The sequence below is a fragment of the Triticum aestivum genome, chromosome 5B (assembly GCF_018294505.1).
Source record: "Triticum aestivum cultivar Chinese Spring chromosome 5B, IWGSC CS RefSeq v2.1, whole genome shotgun sequence".
Classification (NCBI taxonomy): Eukaryota; Viridiplantae; Streptophyta; class Magnoliopsida; order Poales; family Poaceae; genus Triticum; species Triticum aestivum.
The window spans coordinates 567,272,178-567,299,927 of record NC_057807.1 but is presented as its reverse complement, the minus strand read 5'-3'; the positions used below and the strand labels follow the sequence as shown (position 1 = coordinate 567,299,927).

The following is a 27,750-nucleotide window of genomic DNA, read 5'->3' as shown; positions in this document are numbered from 1 at the left end:
GGGTGATTATAAAGGAGCTCTATAGGTGTCTATGAAGGTACAAGTTGAGGTGGTGTATTTCGAGATTAGGATTTGTCACTCCGATTGTTGGAGAGGTATCTCTGGGCCCTCTCGGTAATGCACATCATTATAAGACTTGCAAGCAATGTGAATAATGAGTTTAAAGTTCGGTGGCGATCGATATTGTGAGTTTTTGTGTTTTGATGTACCGAAGGTAGTTTGGAGTCCCGAATATGATCACGGACATGACGCAGAGTCTCGAAATGGTCGAGACGTAAAGATCAATATGTTTGATGACTATTTTCGGACACCGGAATGGTTTCGGAAGGTTTCGGGCATATACCGGAGTACCGGGGGGTTACCGGACCCCCCCCCCTCCCGGGGTTTATTAGGCCTCATGGGCCCTAAGTGGAGAAGACACTACTAGGAAAAGGGCTATAGATGGGATGGACAATACTGGCGCACCATGTTTCGGTATGCCATTAGTGTGGAAGACACTAATGGCGCACTAGGAACATGGTGCGTCACTAGAAACAATTTTTTTAAACTTTCCAAACATTCTAATGGCGCACCGTGGCACAGTGCACCATTACTAGTGCAAACTAGTAATGACGCACTGGCCACACTGTGCGCCATCAGAATATATACTTTTTGTTTTGCAAAACTTCTAATGGCGCACCAGAGGCTGGTGCGCCATTAGTAACCAGGGTCAACCCGCCGCTCCATCGGCCGCCGCCGCCGACCGCACCCTCCACCGACCCCCCCGTCCCACCGCACCCTCGCCCACTCTATCGGCCGCCGCCGCCGACCCCCGACCCGCACCCTCCCCCACTCCACCGCCGCCGACGACCACCCGCACCCTCCCCCACTCCACCGCCGCCGACATCCCATCGCACCCTCCTCCTCTCCACCGGCCGCCGCCGACCGACCCCCGGCCCACACCCTCCCCAACTCCACCGCCGTCGTCGTCCCCCCGCACCCTCCCCCACTCCACCGCCGCCGACGTCCCACCGCACCCTCCCCCGCTCCACCGGCCGCCGCCGCCGCCCCCCGGCCCGCATTGTCCCCCACTCCACCGCCGTCGACGACCACCCGCACCCTCTCCCCCGCACCCTCCCCGGCCCGCTCCACCATCACAAATGAATGCAACTAAAATTGCAAAAAAAACAAATTTGATTATATTTTCAAATAACAAATTTGATGATATTTTCAAATAATAAATTTGATGATATTTTTTCATATTCATAAAAATTTTCAAATAACAAATTTGATGATATTTTTTTAAAAAATATTACTATTTTTATAAAAAAATATTACTGTTATGATTTAAACAAGTTTGAACATATTTAAACACAAATAAATATCAAACAACATTTTAAATGCATAAATACAAAAAATGGGGAGCCTGGGAATCGAACCCAAGACCTCCTGGTGTGTGTGCTACGTGCTGACCTGTCGGGCTAGTGGGCTTGTTCTAATGGAGTGGGGGTTATGTGGAATATAACTTGACCAGTCGGGCTAGTAAATTCTAATGGCGCACCGGGGCGTGATGCGCCATTAGATTGGTTGTACTTATGGCGCACTAGGGGTGCGGTGCGCCATTAGATCCCTCCCCCCCAGTTCACCTGTTCCCCTCTCACAGTTGCCTCCCTCCCTTCCTCGCCAGATCCACTCGAACCAACCGTACGCCGCCGCCCCCTTGCTCCGCCCCCTCCGTCTGCCGTGCCTGCACGCCATCGGCGATGCCGCCGCCCCGACCCCCGCGGGACTCCACCCCCGCGCCCCCCGAAGGGGATTGGCCGAGCGCGCGCCGCCCGCTCCTCTTCTCTCCTCCTCCCTCTGACGAGCGAGGGCCTCCTCCGACCCCTGCAGCAGCCGGCGAGCGTGGCCCCGACGCGCCCACCCCGCCTGCCCCTGTCGTCCTCCGCCACCGGCCCCTGCTCTCCTTCGACCGCGGCGAGCAAGGACACGGACGAGCTCGGACCCCGACCCGACCCCTTCGCCGACCCCGACCCCGACCCCGACGGCGACCAGGTACCTCTCCTCCTTCCTCCTTCCTCCCTCTCCACCCTTCCCCATTCCCTCCCTCCCCCCCCCCTCGACTGCGGCGACGCCGACACCCTTTGCATCTAAACTCTGCAAATATGTTCACGTGCCATGTTAGTTTGCAGTCAGGGTTCAGACAAATATTGTTAGCTACAATTTATAATTTGTCTTAGATTGTAAGGGTAACTAGTTCTTAGATTGCAGTGTGGGTCATCTGCTTATACACTATTTTCAGAATACATCTTCATCATGCGAATTTTTACTTAGTCTGAATATTAGGCTTTCTGAATCCAAGATTGAGGTTGAAATACGGTATGCTGGATTGCTTCTGGTTTGTGCTTGTTGCTTACCATGATTTTTTCTGTCAAATTATGAATAAGGATTAACATCAAGGCCATAAAAATTGCTGAACGAACTGCGGTTCTTGTGAATGAGTAGTTGGAATGTGTTTGCACGACTTGCAATTCTTTCATTTGGGAATTGGGAGTGAATTGTGATTGTCTGATCTCTCCTCCTTCTTTCATTTGCTTTTTGCTTTAGCTTTTGCTTTTGCTAAATATTACCCCATCAGGGAAGAAGCAATCAGGACATATAAAGTATCCAGTGAACTCAACCACCCGATTTTTACATTTAAAAAAAATCCTAGTTCTGAATGTTGGGAAATTCTGAAAAAACAATTGTGCTGCTCTAGTAACAAGAATCTATTTATGTTTTTCAATGCTTCTAAAACAGAATACAGAGATCGGTGCACCAAATGCTCCCTTGCACCAGACATCTTCCCACTAGGAATAAGCTCAAACAACTATCAAACGGTCACAATGCAGTTAATAGAAAAAAGCAGTTCGGTTCATGTCTTAACTCCGTCTTAACAGTTCCTCCTTTCTTTGTTGTGATGGCACTGGAGACTGCAGCAGAATGAGCAACACTTTGCTTACTAAAATTCAGGAAAATAGGCTAAGCTAAGAGCCTAAGGCAGAGCACACCATTGATTCGGATTCCTCACAAAAGCGAGCGCCCTGAAAATTCAGGAACCACTCTTAGGTACTACTAGAAAATGGAGGGACATTCGGTCGATGTCTCCTAATAATATGTAGGTTACCAAGCCCTTGTCTATTGTATCTAAGGTAGAGTACATGCGCTTGCAAGTTCCAACTAGTTGTTTCAGGGATTGAGTTAATTCATAGATGTTTACCTTCATCCAGTGGCATATAGATTGGAACAACTCAGTTCTGTTTCTTGTTATTTTAGATTGTACTGTGGATTTGATTTATTATCTGCAAAGTGATAAATTTTGAATTTGAACTAATTCAAATTCTCCTATGAAGAAGGCCAGGCCTCGGAAATTGGTTAGTTTGAAGGCCAGGCCCCTTATAATGATGCTTTTATCTAGAAAAAATGATCCTGGATTTTTTATGTAATTCTTTGTGGTATTAAGATGGAAACCTGGGATACTTTTTCTGTTAGGAGATGGTGTTATATTAAGATGCACATATTAAGATGGTGTTATATTGTTATATTAAGATGGAAACCTGGGATACATTTTATGTAATTATGTCAGTTTTGTTTTGTAACTAGAAGACCAAAGTGTTAGGAATTCTGTCCAAACTATAGTTTTCAGTATTCTGTCCAAACTGAAAACTATTAAAAAGCATGATGTTTCTTGTATTTCTGTAATGATGATGATGATGGAACACATGGTCTTGCATTTCTGTAATGATGATGGAACATTATAAAGCATTGTACTCTAGTGTGTATGAAGGATACAAAAAATTTAGCAACTTCTCTGATTTTATAAAGTTGTTCTTATATGGGTGAAACTTCACTTGTTTTTAGGCTAGTGCAGGGTGTTGCTTTATTGTGATGCCTCTGAATTACTTGTGATCACATTGAGAAAGACTTGCTAGTTTGCTGGGTTTTTTCTTCGACCATTGTGTCGTGATGAATTTGCAGGTACCCTGAGAGGCCCTTGAGTTTGCCGGAATGTCGATTAACTTCCGTTCCGGCAAATTCGGGCACTCCATATGTCCTATTTTCAGCAAAAGGTCATGCTGAAATTTTCCGTGAGTTTTAGCATGACTTTGCTAAAAATAGGACATATGGGGCACTTGCGACTAATGCATGTTTTATGATCTGTTGTAAGGGTACTAATTGGTCTCTTCTGTTGCTTATCAGAGATGGGGGGAAGCAGCCACCGCCGCTCTGCGACACCGCAGTACGAGTTGGATGCTTCCGAGTTCTTTAGTATCATACTTGGGACTTCAGTATCATCCATGACGCAGGTATATAAAACGAGAGATCTCCCCTTCACCCATCTCATTATGATATCTGTTGTTTGCTACATCACTCATTTTCCCAAACTGCAGAGGTTGCCTGACAGTTTTATGAACATGCTGGGTGAAGATCCGCCAAATAATGTGAAGCTGTGACAGGCCGGCAGCGGGTTTCGCAGGTAGTGGGATGTGGAGTTGGTGATCAAGGAGGGCCACATGTACTTGTCTCGTGGGTGGGAGAAGTTCTACCGTGCCTACGACCTGCGGCTGGGGTACTTCCTTCTCTTCGGGTACGATGACGACGCCACCATGCTCATCGTGAAGGTGTTCAACGCGACTATGTGTCGCATGCGCTACGTTGACGATGATGATGCCGGTACGTTCTGCCTCTTCTTATTCCTCTACATTTGGCTTTGTCTCACATCGATTGTTAACGGTCATTGTTGCATTTGGACAGGTAATGGGAGTAGTAGCAGCGACACTTGCTACAGCCAAAGCAGCAGCGACTATGGCTGTAGCAAAAGCAACACCAATTCTGGCTTTAGCGAAAGCAGCAGCGATTCTAGCAGCAGCATAGACAACAAGAAGGATGATCCGGACGGAGTGCGGGAGAAGAGAAGCAGAGTGGGGATGAGGAGCTGCAGGATGACGATGGGCATCAGGCTGAGGATGACCTAGCACTGGTGGTGGCTGACCAAGGGCAAGAGATGGTGGTGGCTGACCATGGGCAAGAGATGGTGGTGGCTGACCATGGGCAAGAGATGGAGGTGGCCGAGGATGACCTAGCGATGGTCATGCCCGTCCTGCCTGAAGGTGGCCTCGCGATGGTGGTGGTGCCTGATAATGACCACGCACCGGTGGTGGCACCGGCGATCCCACTGCTGGACGACATGACCACGCCAATTGTGGTAGAAGACTACATCCCACTGCCTCCACCGCCTCACCGCTCTTGGCGCATCAGACTGAGGAAGGAGAAGGAGAAGAACAATGAGAACTGAACTATGTCAGGTATGTCAGATCTCCAAAATGATATATATATACTTAGTTACCTATGTTATCTCGAATATGCTTAGTTTCCTATAGGTTAGCTTCATTTTACCTAAGTTGGCTCTAATATGCTAACTTAGAGCTTATATGCATAGTTTCCTATAGGTTAGCTCCAAATAACTTATGTTAGCACAAAATGATCAAGTTTACATAATAAGCTTATAGTCTTTTTCTTATTCTTCTTCTTTTCCAAAATGACATAGGTTTGCTTCATTTTACCTAAGTTGGCTCTAATATGCTAACTTAGAGCTTATGTGCTTAGTTTCCTATAGGTTAGCTCCAAAATTACTTATGTTAGCACAAAATGATCAAGTTTACATAATAAGCTTATAGTCTTCTTCTCATTCTTCTTCTTTTCCAAAATGACATAGGTTAGCTTCATTTTACCTAAGTTGGCTCTAATATGCTAACTTAGAGCTTATATGGTTAGTTTCCTATAGGGTAGCTCCCAAATTACTTATGTTAGCACAAAATGATCAAGTTTACATAATAAGCTTATAGGCTTCTTCTTATTCTTCTTCTTTTCCCAAATTCTTCTTATTCTTCTTCTAGTGTTCTTCTTCTTCTAGTATTCTTCTAGTCTTCTTCTTCTTCTTCTTCTAACTTCTTGTTTATCATTTTGCAGATTTGATTTAATTCACGGAAGCTTGCATGGATGGAGTGCTTCTTTTCCATTTGTGTTTTTATTTTGTATCAATGTGAAACTTTTGTGAATTGATGGATAACGGTGTTGGATGAACAATGTGAAATTTTTGTAATATGTAACGATGAAACTATGTGTTGGCTATGTATGTATATATGATGGAACTTGTGTGTTGGCTATGATTGTTATAAGGATGCTTGTTGTATATATATGTGTTGGATATCTCATATGTGAAATAGTGACCTGAGATTAAGAAAAAACAAAAAATAATAAAAAAATTGTAACTAATGGTGTACTACCATGTGGTGCGCCATTAGTATAGCAGACACTAGTGGCGCACTGTGGGCAAAACTAATGGCGCACTGCATGGTGCGCCATTAGTATACCAGATACTAATGGCGCACCAGTGGTGCGCCATTAGTAAAAAATACTAGTGGCGTGATACTAATGGCGCACCAGTAGTGCGCCATTAGTAGGCAAAACCGGTGCGCCATGAGTAGGCCTTTCCCTAGTAGTGAGAGGAGGGGCGGCCAATGCAGGCCACGCGCCCCCTCCCCCTCTAGTCCGAATAGGACAAGTAGGGGGCGACTCCCCCCTTTCCTTCCTCTCCTCTCTTCCTTCCTTCCCCCTCCTACTCCAACTAGGAAAACAGGGAGTCCTACTCCCGGTGGCAGTAGGACTCCTCCCTGGTGCGCCTCCTCCTGGCCGGCCGCCCCCTCCCACTTGATCCTTTATATACGAGGGTAGGGAGGCACCTCTAGACACAACAATTGATCTCTTGATCTCTTAGCCGTGTGTGGTGCCCCCCACCACCAGATTCCACCTTGGTAATATCATAGCGGTGCTTTGGCGAAGCCCTGCGTCGGTAGAATCATCAACACCATCAACATGTTGTCATGCTGATGGAACTCTCCCGAAAAGCTCTTCTGGATCGGAGTTCGTGGGACGTCATCGAGCTGAACGTGTGCTGAACTCGGAGGTGACGTACGTTCCGTACTTGATCGGTCTGATCATGAAGACGTACGACTACATTAACCGCGTTGTGCTAACGCTTCCGCTTTCGGTCTACAAGGTTACGTGGACAACACTCTCCCCTCTCGTTGCTATGCATCACCATGATCATGCGTGTGCGTAGGATTTTTTTTGAAATTACTACGTTCTGTCGCGACCGGTTTTCCAATAAAAATATTTATTGAAAAGCCAATCTTTTAAGTCCAGTATGAGAGAAATCCTCCACACTGGCAGACAAATTCTTGATACAATAAGCCAGTAGCATAAAATATATTACAGGGTCGAACTACGGTTGCTCAACCGAATTATTACAAGCACGCCAATAATCATACATAATGGCGGACAGAACACAGTGGTGTGGAGACATACTACTGACTCAAGGATAGGCTGGTGGTGGAAAAACACAGCGGGGAGAGAAATACAAGACTCTACGTCTGTCATCTCATCGAGCGTCGAGGAGAGGTTCGATGAATTTATTTGGTAGCGGAAGCGGATATAAAACAGTGGCCAAATCCAGGGTCGCACAAGACTGACTGGGACTCCTCTAAGTGTCGGGCTCGCTATCGAACTCTTCATCCATGAGATCGCCTTCGTCAGCATCTGGCCAAATCAACAAGCCAGTGAGTACTTTGAAAGTACTCGCAAGACAGTTCGGACGTAAGATATAACAAATGCATGCATGGATGTAACATGATTAATTCCTTAAATGCACAATAAATAAAACTGGCATAACGGGTAAGTAAAAAGGGAAAACGGCGGTAGTCCGCCTGAAATTCCACAGAACATAAATAAGGACCGATCGGGTGTCTGAAGCGAAGCCTCGAAAGGTGAACAAATAAAAATAAGGAAAATGATGCCACAGTCGGGCATCTTAGCGACACCACATAAAGGGCTTTTAGAAGAAATGCCACGATCGGACGTCTGAGCGACATCGCAGAAAGGGCTTTAAAAGAAATGCCACAGTCGGACGTCTGAGCGACATCACATAAAGGGCTTTAAAAGAAATGCCACAGTCGGACGTCTGAGCGACATCACATAAAGGGCTTTAAAAGAAATGCCACAGTCGGACGTCTGAGCGACATCGCAGAAAGGGCTTTAAAAGAAATGCCACAGTCGGACGTCTGAGCGACATCACATAAAGGGCTTCAAAAGAAATGCCACAGTCGGACGTCTGAGCGACATCGCAGAAAGGGCTTTAAAAGAAATGCCACAGTCGGACGTCTGAGCGACGTCGCAGAAAGGGCTTTAAAAAGAAATGCCACAGTCGGACGTCTGAGCGACATCACATAAAGGGCTTTTATTCACAAGTAAATAATACTCATAATAAACATTCAATTCATGAAAACAAACGGGTTAGTCCATCCACAGGAGTGATCATTTAACCGGACTTAGCACTCATGCGATTCACCGGAGTCTCTGTCATCAAAGCTGACAATTGATTAGGATAAGAAGGAACGAAACTTGACATGGAAGAGATGATTTGGAGGAATATATGACTCTGCAGAGTTTGTACAAAATTTTTCCCACAGTCAACGGATTTCCGTAGTCACGAAGGACTAGTTCCGTTTACGGTATTTCAGAAGAAAACACAGCTAACCGGTACACACCCATCCTACCTCTCGATGCTAGGAATCACCCTAGTCATCGTCCAAGAAAAACTTTTGAGACGGGGAGATCACAATCTCGAATAGCATGGGATCAAATTTATATACGCGCGCTCTAAGGGGTGCCCCCCTCTCGGTCCCAACCGGAAACACCCATGCCCCCTGACCGGATGACTGGCTTTAATCCAGGGCCATGGAACCATCATCACGGCCTCTCCTCTTTGGTGTGTACCATGAAAGCGGTTTGGAACTTACTAAACCATATTCCTTGCGGAAAACATGTGGTAGTACAAGGAAGGAAATGATAGGTACTGGACCGATATGGTTTGACACTGAAGTCACATAGTCTGGCGTAAGACTGGCATGCTACAACACTGCCGTCGTACCCATCCTCATGCCAACACATGGCCATTCATATTCACATTCATCCACGTATGGATCATCGAACTCACTTACCTCATTATCACATAAAATAACGTTCATCGGTATACTCACCGGCATGCCATGAAACTAACTAAATGCAAAACATGCCAAGACACTCATCATATCAAAAGTTCAAACATGCTTGCCTGGTTCAGAGTAGTCGGAGCCTAGCTCGGTGAAGTTCGCGGCTCCGTCACCTCCTTCGGTATCTACGTTTAAAGAAGATATATGCGCTAACGTAAATACCAAGGAGAGCACAGAAGGTAAACCAAATATTTTTCAAATAAATCTGATAAAAAACTAGACAAAATTTTAAAGAGAACAGAAAAAGAATCAATCAAAAATACTTTTCTGATTAAAAGTTATAAGGGTTTTTGTCCAGGGACTTATCTGTAATGAAACAGAAGATTTCCAGGGGCTAGTTTATAAAAGCAGAAAACGCTTCGGTAGCGATTACGCCAGCCCGAAGAGAAAACGTATTTGGCAGAAGGCGTTTTCAGATAACGCTTCGTTTAGAAAGGACAGAGAGGCTGACAGCGGGTCCCACTTGTCATGTTTAAATTTTCAAATGGGAGGGACGAGGCTCGTCGGCGCCCGAGAGCTGCTGTGGTCGCCGGCGGCGATCCACGGCGAGGCATGGGGATCAGAGGTTACCAATGTGCTCACCGTGTCCTTCCGCAACGGTGGGTGGTGGTGTTGGTCGCCGGTGAGCAGCACGTCGACGGCGGTCTCAACTCCGGCGGACGGTGGTTCGGGCGTGGATGGAGCTCGTCGGAGAGGGCTGCAAAGATTAAATTGAGGTGGGGGTTAGACTACTGGGTGCAAGAGAGGGCTACGGACGAGGTTTGGGCGCCGGAGGTGGCCTCACCGAAGTGAATCGAGCTGGAGGCCGAGGCGGGGCGAGGCGGCCGGAGCTGGGGGAGGAGACCTCCTCGAGGTCCCCCTAGTGGCCTGGCGGGGTGTTGGTGAGTAGTGGAGGTGCTGCGTGCACGAGAGTGAGCTCGGGACCCCTTTATATAGGCGGTCCGAGGCGGTTGCCGTGAACGAGGATCACCGGCGAGCGATTACGGTGGCGCAGTGCTCGGTCGGGGTGGTTAGGGGTTCGAGCATCATCACGGAGGTCCAACGGGTCCGTTTTGGTGTTGAACTGGCCGGGGTTTGGGTGTTAAGGGCGAGCTCGACGGAACGGTGATGGTGCGGGCCCGTCGGCGACGGAGAGCGCGTTCCGTGCTTGCCGGCCACGGTGGCTGTGCTACGGGCGTGCGCTGGCGTGCATGAGGCCACGCGGAGAGCCAGGGAGCGATGGGCGGCGCGGAACGGCGTTCTGCCGTGGTGTGCCTCCTGTCGGCCGCCACGGGAGGTCCCGACGCCGCAGAAGACGCCGGCGAGGGCGAGCCAGCGCGCTACCGACGCCAGGAAGGCTCCATGCACGCATGTGCAGCTTCGGACAAGAGGAAGAGGCGGCGAGGAACGTGCCAAGGGCACTGTGGCCGCGTGACTGAAACTGACGGACTGAAGATGACACTGAAAACTGAATTTTCTGAACTATGAACAGTAACAGTGCCCACCAGGTGTTCGACCGAATGAAATTGGCCTCTGGTGATTTTTCCTTGAGCTGATTTTTGGTGGAGTGGCTTCTCCTTGCTCAAATAGGCTGCCTGAATTTTGGTGGAATTTTTGGAGGAGTGTAGATATGAATTTCACCAAATTTGGCAAATCTGGTCCAAACTTGCAGAGACTGAATTTTGAAAAATTTGAAAAGAGGAGGAGTGGATCAAGATGGTTCTGGGTTGTGGGTTCAAAGGACAATCCAGGAGAATTGGTTTGAGGTCAAAACTCAAATGCAATAGGGCACTTGCTTTGAAAATCTCTCAGGCTCCAAATAATTTTCAGAATTGAATTGAGGGAAAAATAATTGGAATAAAAATCCAAAACCAGTTTGGATTAGTTGGGACAGAGAATTTAGGTTGATCACAAGTTGTAGGGGAGGTTTTGGAGGGGTTTTACCACATGGGCAAGAATGCCAAGTCATGGTGGTTCCAAGATATGAAAATCCCAAATTTCATGGAGTTTCTTTTTAAAAGAAAAAGATTAAACTCCCAAAAATAATTTTGAGAGAGAACCAACAGAGAAGAAGTTTCAAAAGGTCAAACACCAAAGTTTGAAGCCAGAATAAAAACCTTGCCAAAGAAAAGAAAGTTTCTTAAGAGGAAGGTTTTCTGGAAAATTTTAAATGGCCTCTTTTCAAAAACCACAAAGTTTTTGCTGAAAACCAAAGTAAAAATTTTGGAGTGTCACAACACCTACCCCCTTAGGAAAAATCTCGTCCCCGAGATTTCAGCTGATCCTTAAATAAGTGTGGATGCTCTGTCCGAAGAAAATCCTCGCTTTCCCAGGTTGCTTCACTGTCGGTGTGATTGCTCCACTGGACTTTGAAAAACTTGATGGTTTTCTGTCGGGTCCTCCTTTCAGACTCCTCTAATATTCTTATGGGACGTTCTCGATAAGTGAGGTCTGGCTGTATGTCAATGTTCTCATGAGATACTTGTTTCTCTGGGTTGCTTACGCACTTCCTTAATTGAGAGACGTGGAACACGTCGTGAATGTCGGACAAGTCTTCGGGTAAGTCTAGCTGGTAGGCTACAGTGCCTCTTCGTGCCACTATGCAAAATGGTCCAATGAATCTTGGTGCTAATTTTCCTTTAATCTTAAACCGTTGCAATCCTCTCATCGGGGATACTCTCAAGTATACGAATTCACCGGGTTCGAAGCTGACCCTACGATGTTTCTGATCATAATAACTTTTCTGTCGACTTTGAGCGGTCTTAAGTCGGTCCCTGATTAGCTTGACTTTTTCCTCGGCTTCTCTGAGCATATCTGGTCCGAAGATGCGGCTGTCTCCGGTCTCTGACCAATTTAACGGGGTACGACATCTCCTTCCGTATAGGGCTTCGAAAGGAGCCATTTGCAGGCTGGCCTGGTAACTGTTGTTGTATGCGAACTCGGCATATGGCAGGCTGTCCTCCCAACTGGTTCCATAGGTGAGGACACATGCTCTCAGCATGTCTTCTAAAACTTGGTTTACGCGTTCTGTTTGTCCATCAGTCTGAGGATGGTATGCGGTACTGAAGGCTAGTTGGGTTCCCAGAGCCTGTTGTAATTGCTCCCAAAATCTTGAGACGAACTGAGTGCCTCTGTCGGAAATTATAGTCTTCGGGACACCGTGCAGACAGACTATGCGGGAAAGATAAATCCTGGCAAGCCTCTGAGTGGTGTAGGTTGTCTTTACTGGAATAAAGTGTGCTACTTTGGTCAACCTGTCAGTGATGACCCATATGGCATCATTCCCGTGTCGTGACCGAGGTAATCCGACAATAAAATCCATCCCTATTTCATCCCATTTCCACTCAGGTATTTTGTTAGGTTGCAGTAGTCCGGCTGGTCTCTGATGTTCAGCTTTTATGCGTTGACACGAGTCGCAGCATGCAATGAAAGCGGCTATGTCCCTCTTCATACCGTGCCACCAAAATCTTTCCTGAATATCCTTATACATTTTGGTTCCTCCAGGGTGGATCGAATATGGAGTGGTGTGTGCTTCAGTTAAAACTTGCTGTTTAAGGTCTTCTATGTTTGGCACGCATAGCCTTTCTCCGTACCATAATATTCCTTCATTGTCTATGACGAATTCCGAGGCCTTGCCCATACTCAACTTCCTTTTAATTCCTTCAATGCTGGGGTGACCGGACTGAGCCTCTTTAATTTTCTCCACAAGGTGTGGTTGTATTTCCAAGTTTGATATGGTGCCTTCTGCTACCATTATCAAGTTGAGCTTGACAAATTCTTGATGGAATTCGGGCCTCAAGCTGTGCAGATAGTTCCCGTCGGAGCTGGGGTTCCGACTCAGGGCATCGGCCACTACGTTTGCTTTCCCTGGATGGTAATGGATACCAACATCATAATCCTTTACCAATTCTAACCAGCGGCGTTGCCGTAAATTTAGTTCTGGCTGCGTAAAAATGTATTTGAGGCTTTTGTGATCCGTATATATCTCACATCGATTCCCAAGTAGAAAATGCCTCCATTCCTTGAGTGCATGAATAACTGCTGCCATTTCTAAATCATGAGTGGGATAATTTTCCTCGTGTTTGCGAAGTTGCCTTGAAGCGTAGGCGACAACCTTGCCTTCTTGCATCAACACGCATCCGAGACCCTTTCTGGATGCGTCACAAAATACTTCAAAATTCTTGTGTATATCGGGTACAATTAATACTGGTGCTGTTGTTAACTTCCGCTTTAGCTCTTGGAAGCTTTTCTCGCAGGCTTCTGTCCATTCAAACTTCTTATCTTTCTTGAGTAACTGTGTCATAGGCTTGGATATGGTGGAAAATCCTTCAATAAATCTGCGGTAATACCCTGCCATTCCCAAGAAACTTCGTATGTCTGTTACGCTGGCTGGTGACTTCCAGTCAAGTACGGCCTTGACTTTCTCTGGGTCCACTGCTATACCGTCTTGAGTCAGCACGTGGCCTAGAAAACCTACTTGTCTTAGCCAAAATTCGCACTTGCTGAACTTGGCATACAATTGGTGTTTCCTTAGCTCTCCTAGTACAATCCTGAGATGTTCTGCGTGCTCTTCTGGTGTTTTGGAGTATACCAGAATATCGTCGATGAATACTACGACGAATTTGTCCATAAACTTCATAAATACTTTGTTCATGAGGTGAACAAAATATGCCGGGGCGTTAGTTAATCCAAATGGCATCACTGTGAACTCGTACAGTCCATATCTGGAGGTGAAGGCTGTTTTGGGGATATCTTCCGTTCGTACCTTCAATTGATGGTATCCTGACCTTAAGTCAATCTTTGAGAATACCTTGGCCTGAGCAAGTTGATCAAACAAATCATTTATCCTTGGCATCGGGTATTTGTTTTTGACTGTGACCATGTTAAGTGCTCGATAGTCGATACACAATCTCAGCGTTCCATCCTTCTTCTTGGCAAATAAAATTGGTGATCCCCAAGGTGAGGAGCTGGCCCGAATGTACCCTTTATCCAGTAATTCCTTTATCTGCTTCTTCAATTCGATCAACTCGGATGGTGCCATTCTGTATGGTTTCTTGTATATGGGGGTGGTTCCTGGTGCTAGCTCAATGCGGAATTCTATTTCTCGATCTGGTGGCATGCCTGGCAGCTCTTCAGGGAATACATCTGGAAATTCACACACTACTGGAACCTTGTTTAGCTCAGAAACGTCCACCTTATTTAATCTCGGTTGCCGGGGTCTTTTTCCTTCCTTGGCTGATACTCTTATTGTCTTCCCTTGGTGGTGTGTGAGAATCACGGTCCTGTTGAAACAGTCTATAAAACCTTTATTGGTGGTTAGCCAATCCATCCCTAGGATGACATCCAGTCCTTTATTTTCCAATACAATAAGATTTGCGTAAAACTCCAATCCTTCAAACTCAATGACCACATTCTGACAGTAATTCTGAGAAACTTGCTGAATCCCGGGGGACTTGATTATTATGGATTTCTCCAAAGGAAGCATCGAAAAATTATTTTGCAAAGCAAAACTTTTCGAGATGAAAGAGTGAGAAGCTCCAGAATCAAACAAAACCATTGCAGGTATTGTGTTGACAGGAAACGTACCGAGTACGATATCCGAAGCATTTTGTGCCTCCTCTTTGGTTACGTGGTTCAGATGACCCTTCCTGTGGTTATTGTTGGGATTGAAATTGTTTCGTTTGGGCGCTGAATTATTGCTGTCGTTGTTCGGCTTTGGGGTTGAATTCCTTGGCTTGGGGCACTGTTTGGCATAGTGCCCTTCTTCTCCACAAGCGTAACAAGTAACGCCGGGGCGATAGGTGAATTCCTTGTCCCTTGCATGAAAATTCTTGATTGGGCGTGAGACATTGGATGAGAATTTGGGTGTCCCACCCTTTTTAAAATCTATCTTGCTTCGGTGATTGCGAGTGTGGTTAGTCTGGTCCCTTTTTCGCTTGCGGATATCTTCCAGACTGCGTCTCTCATTTTCCAGAGTAATGGCCTTGTCCACCAGCGTTTTAAAATCAGGAAAAGTGTGCACGACCAGTTGGCATTTAAGTGCGGGCGCCAGACCGTCAAGGAATTTCTCCATCTTCTTGATTTCAGTCATACGCTCCTCATTGGCGTAGCGGGATAATAGGGTAAATTGACTGTTGTAATCTGACACTGTCATGTTCCTTTGTTTGAGGTCATCAAATTCTCTCTTCTTGATTTTCATAATACTCTTAGGAATATGTGCACCACGGAAACCTTCCTTGAAATCATCCCAGGTTATGTCATTTTCGTTGGGATGCATGTGCAGAAAATTCTCCCACCACGATGCGGCTGCTCCTGTGAGATAGTGTGGAGCATATAGTACTTTCTCGAGATCTGAACACTTTGCAATAATTAATTTCCTCTCCATATCTCGAAGCCAGTCCTCGGCTTCAAGAGGCTTGTCAGTGTGAGAAAATGTTTGAGGACGTGTCTTCTGTAGCTCAGATAACTTGGAATGTTGCTGATACTGTCCATGGTGATTTCCCATGTTGATGACTTGGTTCATTATTTCACGATGTTGTTGCTGACTCTGTTCATAAAGGCGGCACATTTGTGAAAGTGCCGATTCATTTCCCGGTTGGCTTGACTGTCCCTGAGTGAACTCGTTGCTGGGTTGTGCATCATAATTTTCCTCTGATGGAATTGGCATGGAGCGAGTCCAAGGACGAGACATTTTTCACTCTGGGGATATATTTTGTAAAACCCATAAGAAAAGCGGAAAGAGTCGCAAAAACAAATCCATAAAATGCATAAAGCTGGCAAATAGAATTAAATAACTCAGCTTACTTAAGAAAAATAAAACGACTTGCGCACGGAGAAGGACTGCTCATTACACATCTTACACGCGGGCGGTAATTATACAGTACATCACTCAGGATATGCGTACCTAATCCTGACATGTTATTAAGGCTAGTGCACTTCTCCAGATCCTACATGATGCGAAAACAGGCTACTTCTCCCAGCCTATGCACATATCTTACAAAGCGGTACAACACACGGCAGCTAAGCGTACTCAGGCAGAAATGTTGACGACCTCCCTTGCCCTGCCGAGGGCGAGGCGTAGCGAGGTTGGGGACTCGACCTCCTCCTCGCTAATGGGCTCCATACGTGTAGTGTTGCGCAGAGCGGGCGGAGCGGTCGCCAGGGGCGGAGCAACACGTACAGGAGTGGGCGCGAAGGTTGGTGTAGTGCGCGCTGGAGTGGGTGCAATGACTTGGTTAAATTCTTCGGTAGAAGGCAGGCGACGAGTAGGCGTAAAAGATGCTGATGACGAGACAAAAGTCGGTGGCGGAGCGATGGGTAGGAGCTCCCTCCTGTTGGCAGCACAGCCATGGACTGAGTCCATGCGGGTAGCTACGAAGTCGTCCACCAGGTTGTCGAAGGCTGCCTCCAGGGCCCGGAGATACTCAATGAGCATCTCAAAAGCCTCGTCTCGTTCTCCTCTGGGGCAGGAGTATGCGTAGTGACAGGTGTAAGGCACATGGCACGGAAGATAACGGTAACGACGAGTCTTCATCACGGGAAGGACATCCCTGAGACGAGCTATCGCCTCGCGGGCTGCCATCTGCATAGCATGCCTCTCCGTAGGCATGGCTCTTCCCACGAACCGGAAGCGGCGTAACTCACCACGCCCTCCCCTGAACTGCACCGCGGCCTGGTGCATGGTCAGACTGTCGTTGACTCGGTGCTGGTAGAGTGTGAAGACTGGGCGCACGGATGGCCCCATCGCGACCTGAACGATGGAAGAAAGAAGCTTGACGAACCCATCGGGTACGTTGGCGAAGGTCTGAGACTCGCAGCTGACGTCGGCCATCTACAAAAGTAGGCAAAATTCTGCAGGGTCAGATCATAAATTTATGCTGACTGACAGAAAATGACTACCATTGCAAAAATATAAATTAGCTCTATCAGGCTAATAACCAATTAGCGATCGCACCTAGTGGCTTCCTACAGTCAGCCTGGCTCTGGTACCAAGCTTGTCACGACCGGTTTTCCAATAAAAATATTTATTGAAAAGCCAATCTTTTAAGTCCAGTATGAGAGAAATCCTCCACACTGGCAGACAAATTCTTGATACAATAAGCCAGTAGCATAAAATATATTACAGGGTCGAACTACGGTTGCTCAACCAAATTATTACAAGCACGCCAATAATCATACATAATGGCGGACAGAACACAGTGGTGTGGAGACATACTACTGACTCAAGGATAGGCTGGTGGTGGAAAAACACAGCGGGGAGAGAAATACAAGACTCTACGTCTGTCATCTCATCGAGCGTCGAGGAGAGGCTCGATGAATTTATTTGGTAGCGGAAGCGGATATAAAACAGTGGCCAAATCCAGGGTCGCACAAGACTGACTGGGACTCCTCTAAGTGTCGGGCTCGCTATCGAACTCTTCATCCATGAGATCGCCTTCGTCAGCATCTGGCCAAATCAACAAGCCAGTGAGTACTTTGAAAGTACTCGCAAGACAGTTCGGACGTAAGATATAACAAATGCATGCATGGATGCAACATGATTAATTCCTTAATGCACAATAAATAAAACTGGCATAACGGGTAAGTAAAAAGGGAAAACGGCGGTAGTCCGCCTGAAATTCCACAGAACATAAATAAGGACCGATCGGGTGTCTGAAGCGACGCCTCGAAAGGTGAACAAATAAAAATAAGGAAAATGATGCCACAGTCGGGCATCTTAGCGACACCACATAAAGGGCTTTTAAAAGAAATGCCACGGTCGGACGTCTGAGCGACATCGCAGAAAGGGCTTTAAAAGAAATGCCACAGTCGGACGTCTGAGCGACATCACATAAAGGGCTTTAAAAGAAATGCCACAGTCGGACGTCTGAGCGACATCACATAAAGGGCTTTAAAAGAAATGCCACAGTCGGACGTCTGAGCGACATCGCAGAAAGGGCTTTAAAAGAAATGCCACAGTCGGACGTCTGAGCGACATCACATAAAGGGCTTTAAAAGAAATGCCACAGTCGGACGTCTGAGCGACATCGCAGAAAGGGCTTTAAAAGAAATGCCACAGTCGGACGTCTGAGCGACATCACAGAAAGGGCTTTAAAAAGAAATGCCACAGTCGGACGTCTGAGCGACATCACATAAAGGGCTTTTATTCACAAGTAAATAATACTCATAATAAACATTCAATTCATGAAAACAAACGGGTTAGTCCATCCACAGGAGTGATCATTTAACCGGACTTAGCACTCATGCGATTCACCGGAGTCTCTGTCATCAAAGCTGACAATTGATTAGGATAAGAAGGAACGAAACTTGACATGGAAGAGATGATTTGGAGGAATATATGACTCTGCAGAGTTTGTACAAAAATTTTCCCACAGTCAACGGATTTCCGTAGTCACGAAGGACTAGTTCCGTTTACGGTATTTCAGAAGAAAACACAGCTAACCGGTACACACCCATCCTACCTCTCGATGCTAGGAATCACCCTAGTCATCGTCCAAGAAAAACTTTTGAGACGGGGAGATCACAATCTCGAATAGCATGGGATCAAATTTATATACGCGCGCTCTAAGGGGTGCCCCCCTCTCGGTCCCAACCGGAAACACCCATGCCCCCTGACCGGATGACTGGCTTTAATCCAGGGCCATGGAACCATCATCACGGCCTCTCCTCTTTGGTGTGTACCATGAAAGCGGTTTGGAACTTACTAAACCATATTCCTTGCGGAAAACATGTGGTAGTACAAGGAAGGAAATGATAGGTACTGGACCGATATGGTTTGACACTGAAGTCACATAGTCTGGCGTAAGACTGGCATGCTACAACACTGCCGTCGTACCCATCCTCATGCCAACACATGGCCATTCATATTCACATTCATCCACGTATGGATCATCGAACTCACTTACCTCATTATCACATAAAATAACGTTCATCGGTATACTCACCGGCATGCCATGAAACTAACTAAATGCAAAACATGCCAAGACACTCATCATATCAAAAGTTCAAACATGCTTGCCTGGTTCAGAGTAGTCGGAGCCTAGCTCGGTGAAGTTCGCGGCTCCGTCACCTCCTTCGGTATCTACGTTTAAAGAAGATATATGCGCTAACGTAAATACCAAGGAGAGCACAGAAGGTAAACCAAATATTTTTCAAATAAATCTGATAAAAAACTAGACAAAATTTTAAAGAGAACAGAAAAAGAATCAATCAAAAATACTTTTCTGATTAAAAGTTATAAGGGTTTTTGTCCAGGGACTTATCTGTAATGAAACAGAAGATTTCCAGGGGCTAGTTTATAAAAGCAGAAAACGCTTCGGTAGCGATTACGCCAGCCCGAAGAGAAAACGTATTTGGCAGAAGGCGTTTTCAGATAACGCTTCGTTTAGAAAGGACAGAGAGGCTGACAGCGGGTCCCACTTGTCATGTTTAAATTTTCAAATGGGAGGGACGAGGCTCGTCGGCGCCCGAGAGCTGCTGTGGTCGCCGGCGGCGATCCACGGCGAGGCATGGGGATCAGAGGTTACCAATGTGCTCACCGTGTCCTTCCGCAACGGTGGGTGGTGGTGTTGGTCGCCGGTGAGCAGCACGTCGACGGCGGTCTCAACTCCGGCGGACGGTGGTTCGGGCGTGGATGGAGCTCGTCGGAGAGGGCTGCAAAGATTAAATTGAGGTGGGGGTTAGACTACTGGGTGCAAGAGAGGGCTACGGACGAGGTTTGGGCGCCGGAGGTGGCCTCACCGAAGTGAATCGAGCTGGAGGCCGAGGCGGGGCGAGGCGGCCGGAGCTGGGGGAGGAGACCTCCTCGAGGTCCCCCTAGTGGCCTGGCGGGGTGTTGGTGAGTAGTGGAGGTGCTGCGTGCACGAGAGTGAGCTCGGGACCCCTTTATATAGGCGGTCCGAGGCGGTTGCCGTGAACGAGGATCACCGGCGAGCGATTACGGTGGCGCAGTGCTCGGTCGGGGTGGTTAGGGGGTCGAGCATCATCACGGAGGTCCAACGGGTCCGTTTTGGTGTTGAACTGGCCGGGGTTTGGGTGTTAAGGGCGAGCTCGACGGAACGGTGATGGTGCGGGCCCGTCGGCGGCGGAGAGCGCGTTCCGTGCTTGCCGGCCACGGTGGCTGTGCTACGGGCGTGCGCTGGCGTGCATGAGGCCACGCGGAGAGCCAGGGAGCGATGGGCGGCGCGGAACGGCGTTCTGCCGTGGTGTGCCTCCTGTCGGCCGCCACGGGAGGTCCCGACGCCGCAGAAGACGCCGGCGAGGGCGAGCCAGCGCGCTACCGACGCCAGGAAGGCTCCACGCACGCGTGTGCAGCTTCGGACAAGAGGAAGAGGCGGCGAGGAACGTGCCAAGGGCACTGTGGCCGCGTGACTGAAACTGACGGACTGAAGATGACACTGAAAACTGAATTTTCTGAACTATGAACAGTAACAGTGCCCACCAGGTGTTCGACCGAATGAAATTGGCCTCTGGTGATTTTTCCTTGAGCTGATTTTTGGTGGAGTGGCTTCTCCTTGCTCAAATAGGCTGCCTGAATTTTGGTGGAATTTTTGGAGGAGTGTAGATATGAATTTCACCAAATTTGGCAAATTTGGTCCAAACTTGCAGAGACTGAATTTTGAAAAATTTGAAAAGAGGAGGAGTGGATCAAGATGGTTCTGGGTTGTGGGTTCAAAGGACAATCCAGGAGAATTGGTTTGAGGTCAAAACTCAAATGCAATAGGGCACTTGCTTTGAAAATCTCCCAGGCTCCAAATAATTTTCAGAATTGAATTGAGGGAAAAATAATTGGAATAAAAATCCAAAACCAGTTTGGATTAGTTGGGACAGAGAATTTAGGTTGATCACAAGTTGTAGGGGAGGTTTTGGGGGGTTTTACCACATGGGCAAGAATGCCAAGTCATGGTGGTTCCAAGATATGAAAATCCCAATTTTCATGGAGTTTCTTTTTAAAAGAAAAAGATTAAACTCCCAAAAATAATTTTGAGAGAGAACCAACAGAGAAGAAGTTTCAAAAGGTCAAACACCAAAGTTTGAAGCCAGAATAAAAACCTTGCCAAAGAAAAGAAAGTTTCTTAAGAGGAAGGTTTTCTGGAAAATTTTAAATGGCCTCTTTTCAAAAACCACAAAGTTTTTGCTGAAAACCAAAGTAAAAATTTTGGAGTGTCACACGTTCCCCAACAACATGCCCATCAGCCATTGGAAAAGGTGGTCGCGTTGTGAACAGGCACTTGTTAGGCACCGGGAAAGAAGGTGCTATTAGCCAACACCGGTTTCTTTGTGAGGACAAAGTAGCATGGGCCAACTTACTTGCAGAGCTTGGTCGGCGTCAGTGTCCACTACCATGAGTATGACCACAACCACGACTGCGTTTTCCTCCCGTGGCCACTTCTTCTTGAGAATAGTCCCTAAGATCTAGGTAGGTGGGACTGAGACGACACTATCATCATCGCTAATGTCGATTACTTTGAGCACATTGGCTTTCCTCTCCTTGAATGAAATCTCCTCTCCACGAATCGATGTTCGCTGAGGAGATGGCCTATATTTGTTAGAAATCATCACAGTTGGAGAAGCACTAGTCGGGATCGGTTGCAGCGGGACAATTTTATTGTTGTTAGCAAAAACAAAGGCAACCCATTTTCTCTTCCTGAAAGGAAAATCCTTACCCTCGAAGACCACCTTCTTCATGATCCACTATTCTTCATGCGGTACCGGGGGAGCCGCATCATGGAACAGGGTGACGAGCCCTAGATCAATGGCCTCGATAGATGTTGTCTGTCTTTGCGTCTTGTGGATCTCAGACAGCATGACTTGTTCCATGATTCTCTACCAACATGATTCCACCTTGTGACAAGCCTTTTGATGCGTCTACGCTCCGGTAGCCACTTGCATCGGAGCTACTCCATAAAAACCCCATGTCGCAGCCCGAGTGAGGCCGTTGTTGGACGTGAACGCATGTGAATAAAGAAGAGTTAGACACCACACACGAATTTCTAAACGAATTCCTCTTCCTAGACCAAGTTAATGTCCGGGATATCAAGCTCCGATGATGAGAGGCCCACTTGGGGATTGGAGCCAGGTCGGGACCTTACAAAGGCATCCACTGAGTAGCATATGTGCAGGACGCGCCCATAGAGGTGGCCATGCAACAACTTAGTGAAAGTGCAACTTACACGTTTTTTTTTGTTCAGATACAATTTTCTAGAAAAGTGCAGGTTACACTTTTTCAGTAAACTAAATTTGAATCAATCTAAACCGATTGATGCTTAAGAAAAACTTAATCTACTTAGAATCAACAAGTAAATCTACTGCTTCTAAAATCATGAGTTTGGTGAATCCAGACGATCCCGACCATTCAACCATCTACATCCAATGCCCAACGTTGCTCCAATGATGTATCTATCACACCACCATAATTTGGAAAAAAACGTTGATTGCATTAATTGCAATTAATCTTAGAAATCAATGAAAAATCTTAGAAATCAATGAAAAATTATTAATTGCAATTAATTGTAGATATACCAGTAATTGCAAAAATTATATTCGTAGAAACATTCTCTGATTGCTTCCCAAGATACTATCAAATTGGACCAGTGTTGCACATGCTGATTGGGGCCCACATTTTAGTTGTGTAGTGCGTGGGCAACAACTGCACATGGAGGCCGATGTCTACAGTGGCAACATCCATCATTGATGGTGCAAGGGCCCACCAATGGCTTCCAATTAACATCAAACATGGCGGTGCCCGTCTCTACTCAAAAATAGGTTGCTAAGGTAGCAGCCCCTATGTATGGCGGATGTTGCCGATCAATTCACACATGATACATTTTTTTATTTTGATCTTTTCATCTGAAAGGGGCGACGAAGGCACAAGGATTTTTTGTATTCCTTTTTGAAAGTGTTGCCTCAAAAGAAGTTGAAATTTTATCTCAACCCTAAATGTACTGTAGTGTTGATTATAGTATAATTAGTGGGATTAATGTTAGTTATCCAGGTTATCTTAACCCCCCCCCCCCCCACCACCACCATTTCAAAAAGGGAAATGTTGTTAGTTTTTCGAAGGACCAAAGGTGTTTTTGATTTTATTTGAATCATAGGAAAGTCACAATATAAAGAGGCGCCATTTCACGAGGATCTGAGTGCGACTGCCTTGCTTGATAGGGAGGAGAGAGATTATCTTTTGGGAGCATGTCGTCCGAGTGGTTGGGGGGAGGGGGGGTCGAGATCGCGTCTGTCTTCACCCTCTACGCCTTCATCGTGTTCAGCCGCTGCCGCCAGCACCAGAGCTGGTTAGCCCTTAACCTCGATTGCGGCTGATTTCCTCTTCCTTGTAGTCGTACTCCTACTACTACTGCCGGCATCCATCTCCTTTTGCAGAGATCAGCCATTAGTTCGTGAGGAGAATCTGGTTTGGAGCTCAGGATCAGAGCAGAACGAGGGGCTGGGGAGATGTGGAGCGGCCGAAGCATGATCACTTTCGAGGACATGATGTTTTGCCGCTGGTTTACAACGACAGACGAACCGTATAGCCTATACATAGGAACCATCGGATGTGAGGTGACATGTGTGCGATTATAAATTTGGTTCTTACAAATCTCTTAAGATACTTGCATGCCTGCCTATATTATAACCATCTTCGTGTATGCAGTTTGCCGGGAGTGTATTATGAAGAAAATAGATAAAAAGGAGATTGTATCCTGCCCAGTATGTGACGTTGCTCTTGGGATCACTCCTGAAGAGAAACTAAGGTAAGTAATTATTAAAATACCAAGGTTATCTGTTGCACAATATTGTTTTTCCAACTGGCTAGTTCTCTTTTTTCTTTAAATCCATGATAAAAACATATAACTTGTTTTCCAGAATAGTTAAAAAAAGAGTATCAGTCATTGTGCCTGTTGCTTGCATTAGTAGGCCCATAACCCATCTCCCTGGCCCAACCAATTTGGCTCATAATGGAACCGCGTGCCCCCTCCACGGCTCTAACTATAGCATCGTCCAGTCGGCCTCGATGTCATCAATCGTTGGCGCCTACACCGGCAAGGTCTCATCGGATGACTACACCACAGAAACGCTGGTAAAGCTTTGCCCCCGTCCCCATCTCAGGCATCCAGCCATGCAGGATCCATCGCCGACGGGAAACCCCAAGACAGTACGCCTTCTGTCCCCTTTCCTATCTCACGATCATAGATACACTTTCTTTTGTTTTCGAACACTGTTAGATCTGTTGGAAGGGGGTAACTGATGTTAGTGTTAGTTTAGGAGCAACTTTTTGACTCATAGATAGGTCTAATTCTGCTGCAAGCTAGGAAGATCGAGTAAGGTAGCAACTGGAAAATAAAGTTTATTCACTCATAGATAGGTCTAATTCTGCAGCAAGCTAGGAAGATCGAGTAAGCTAGCCATTGAATCCAACTGTTTTTCGTCGCACTATGGGTGGATTTGAAGTTGATTTTCCAGGCAAAGTTTCGTGAGATGACCTAGACGAATTGGGTGCATAACACTGTATGAGCTGCTTGTGTTAATACCCCACTTGTTTTCCGTACTCTTACCATGACTGTGATGTATCCCAGTTGTCTGCAAATAAAAGGGATCTAGACTTAATAACATGTGAGCAATAAGAAGTCGTGCTGCCACCCTATTTAAGCCTTCTGATCACTAATACTCCCTCCGTCCGGAAATACTTGTCATCAAAATGGATAAAAAAGGATGTTTCCAGAACTAAAATACGTCTAGATACATCCTCTTTTATCCATTTTCATGACAAGTATTTCCGGACGGAGGGAGTAGTACTTATAGTGGATGTCACAGCAGATATTGCTATTGGAGGCCGAACTCCATGGAGGCTTCCTAACGTAAAATTCCAAATTAATGAAAATTCATATTTTTACTGTTCAAAAAATTCTTCAAAAATAGACATACGTGAAAGCATAATGCACAAATATGTAAATTTTCAAGATGAAATATGTATAAATGAGGGATGTGTGATAGAAAAAACAAATCTAGGGCTTTTTAATTAACAAATCATACCGTTCATCCTCCTAGACCATGAATTTGTCTTTTTTGTACAGACCGCATTTAAAGGTATTTCATCCTAAAATTTACACATACACCTCACATCCTTGTTTACTTGTATAAAAAAATCAGATTTTTCTAAACCAAAAAATTTGAATTTTGTTTTTTTTTTCAAAATTGGCCTCCATGGAGGCCCATATCCAAAACGCCATACTCATGCCAAAAGCCATTTTAGGGTTTTATAGATACTAAAGCAAGTAAGCACGTGGTTTCCCTTTAGCACCGGTTCGTGCTGAACCGGTACTAAAGGGGGGGCTTTAGTGCCCACATTTTAGTGTCGGTTATGGAACCGGCACTAAAGGGCCTTACGAACCGGTGCTATTGCCCGGTTCTGCACTAGTGAAGTATACCTGATCGAAAGCCTTCTATTCATATGTAACAAAAGAAAAAACTTTATAGTTCCCTGGCTGGCTCAAAATAGCTCATGCTACAAGTCCTCCCGCTTGTTTTATCTCAGTAATAATTGGGCCGACACAAAATTTTGTGGCCCCTCTCCCTCCTATTGCACATGCTAGAGTCATTGGATGAGTCAGCAGATGGCCTCGGTGACCACATACCAAAGCCCCACATCAAAGTTGAAGCGGTTTCCGCCAACAGTTTTAGTACTGCATCCGACTGACAGGCGACAGACCACACCGCACACTCTCATGCTCCTGTGATTGTCTCTTTAGGTTTTACCTTCACCAACGCTACGCCGCTGACAATGTACTCCAACTCCGATGACGCCCAGCTGCAGCTTAAGAATTTGGCAGTAGGGATGAATAGAATGTAGAGAAAAAACTGGTCAAAATGGAGAAAACATGCTAACGAAATTCACTTGGAATACAATCCATATAGAACTATTGTGAAGGATATATGCAATTCCGAGCGAACATGTCAACACATATGTAGCTTGATCTTAGTTTGACATTAAAGTGATAGGAGTTCATATACATTTCCATTGTGTTATTGCATTTTAAAAATTGTACCTTTCAGTAAAATATGTTGTTCACACACACCATTTATTAACAGCTGCAGAAACAATTAGTTTATTTGAACCATTATATAACTGAAAGTGCACCTAACATTTTTGTGAAGAATAAGAGTATACTTACGGCCCTTATATAGCAGAAAAGTGCAGTTAACATTCTTGTGAAGAATAAGAGTACATGTATCTCTGTACGCATCTGAATAAAAAATAGTTCCTTCTCATTATTAGTGAGAGTTCACTAGCTTAATATTAACTTCTGTGGATTCTACTACTGTATAAATCTTGCATAAGTTGTAACAGCTATCAGAGCTCTTCGTGCCGACTGCCTGCTAGTACATTGTTATCTTGTATAATAACACTGGCTCAAACACACACGCTTGCTAAAAAAAGTATATACATTTTTGTTTTGTGAAGCAAAAGGTTAGAATTCCTGCCAACTTTATTCTTTTGTTTTTTTCATGCGATCTCGACTCAGGTACTCCATCCCTCAACTATATGCGCCGCTAGCTAACATGATTGTTTCCTTGTTTGAAGGGCTGATACAAGTATCCATGCTACCTGGAATAATTTGTTTCCACCTAAGGGCTGGTACAAGTATCCATATAGATGAAATGAGTTCGAAAATAGACTTCAAATTTAGCACACATAGAGCAAACTGGTATGGAACTTTTAGGTTCACATATTACAACAACAACCAAATCAAATAGGTCAACAGAAAAGAAACACTGACGAGGAGCAAACACAAACAACAATGACTCTAATTAAACTGACAGATATTTGTATGATGCATCATACTGAACGTGCTGGGTAAAGCTCAATTAGTGGTGGTACTAAATGCACGGCGAGGTGTCAAAAGCGGGAGACCATGGCAGACAACGCTCAGTCTCACTGGGGATTGAGTAACGCCTGGCGTCGGCGCAGGGATACTCATTCTGCGGGAGGACACTATGCGGACCACCAGGGTAGACGTCGTCGAGGAAGTAGATGTAGCCCGGGCTGCCAGTGTGTCCCATGTCGAAGGCCTTGGAGCAGGCCCGGCTTTCGAAGAGCACCTGCCCGGCCATCTGGTAGACGCGCCAGGACTAGGAAGCCGGCCGGCCCTCCTGTTGGTTATGTAGCCTCAAGAGCTAAAACCGCGACATGAGGCCTCTGAACGGCAATATGAATCTCCTCACCATATGAAGATCGGCGCTAGAGGCAGAGTGAGGGAGTCCTAGATTAGGGGGTCCTCGGACAGCCGGCCTATATACTTTGGCCGGACTGTTGGACTATGAAGATACAAGATTGAAGACTTCGTCCCGCGTCCGGGTGGGACTCTCCTTTGCGTGAAAGCCAAGCTTGGCAATTCGGATATATAGATCTCCTTCTCTGTAACCAACTCTGTGCAACCCTAGCCCCCTCCGGTGTCTATATAAACCGGAGGGTTTAGTCCGTAGGACAACAACAATCATAATCATAGGCTAGCTTCTAGGGTTTAGCCTCTACGATCTCGTGGTAGATCAACTCTTGTAATACTCATATCATCAAGATCAATCAAGCAGGAAGTAGGGTATTACCTCCATCGAGAGGGCCCGAACAAGGGTAAACATTGTGTCCCCCGCC

The 27,750-nt window shown here is 46.0% G+C and overlaps 1 pseudogene; it reads right to left on the bottom strand.

Moving 5' to 3' along the window:
- The window catches only part of LOC123115032 (uncharacterized), a 153,215-nt pseudogene extending 126,003 nt beyond the window's left edge, over window positions 1-27,212 (bottom strand).
- Window positions 27,213-27,750: the final 538 nt, after the last annotated feature.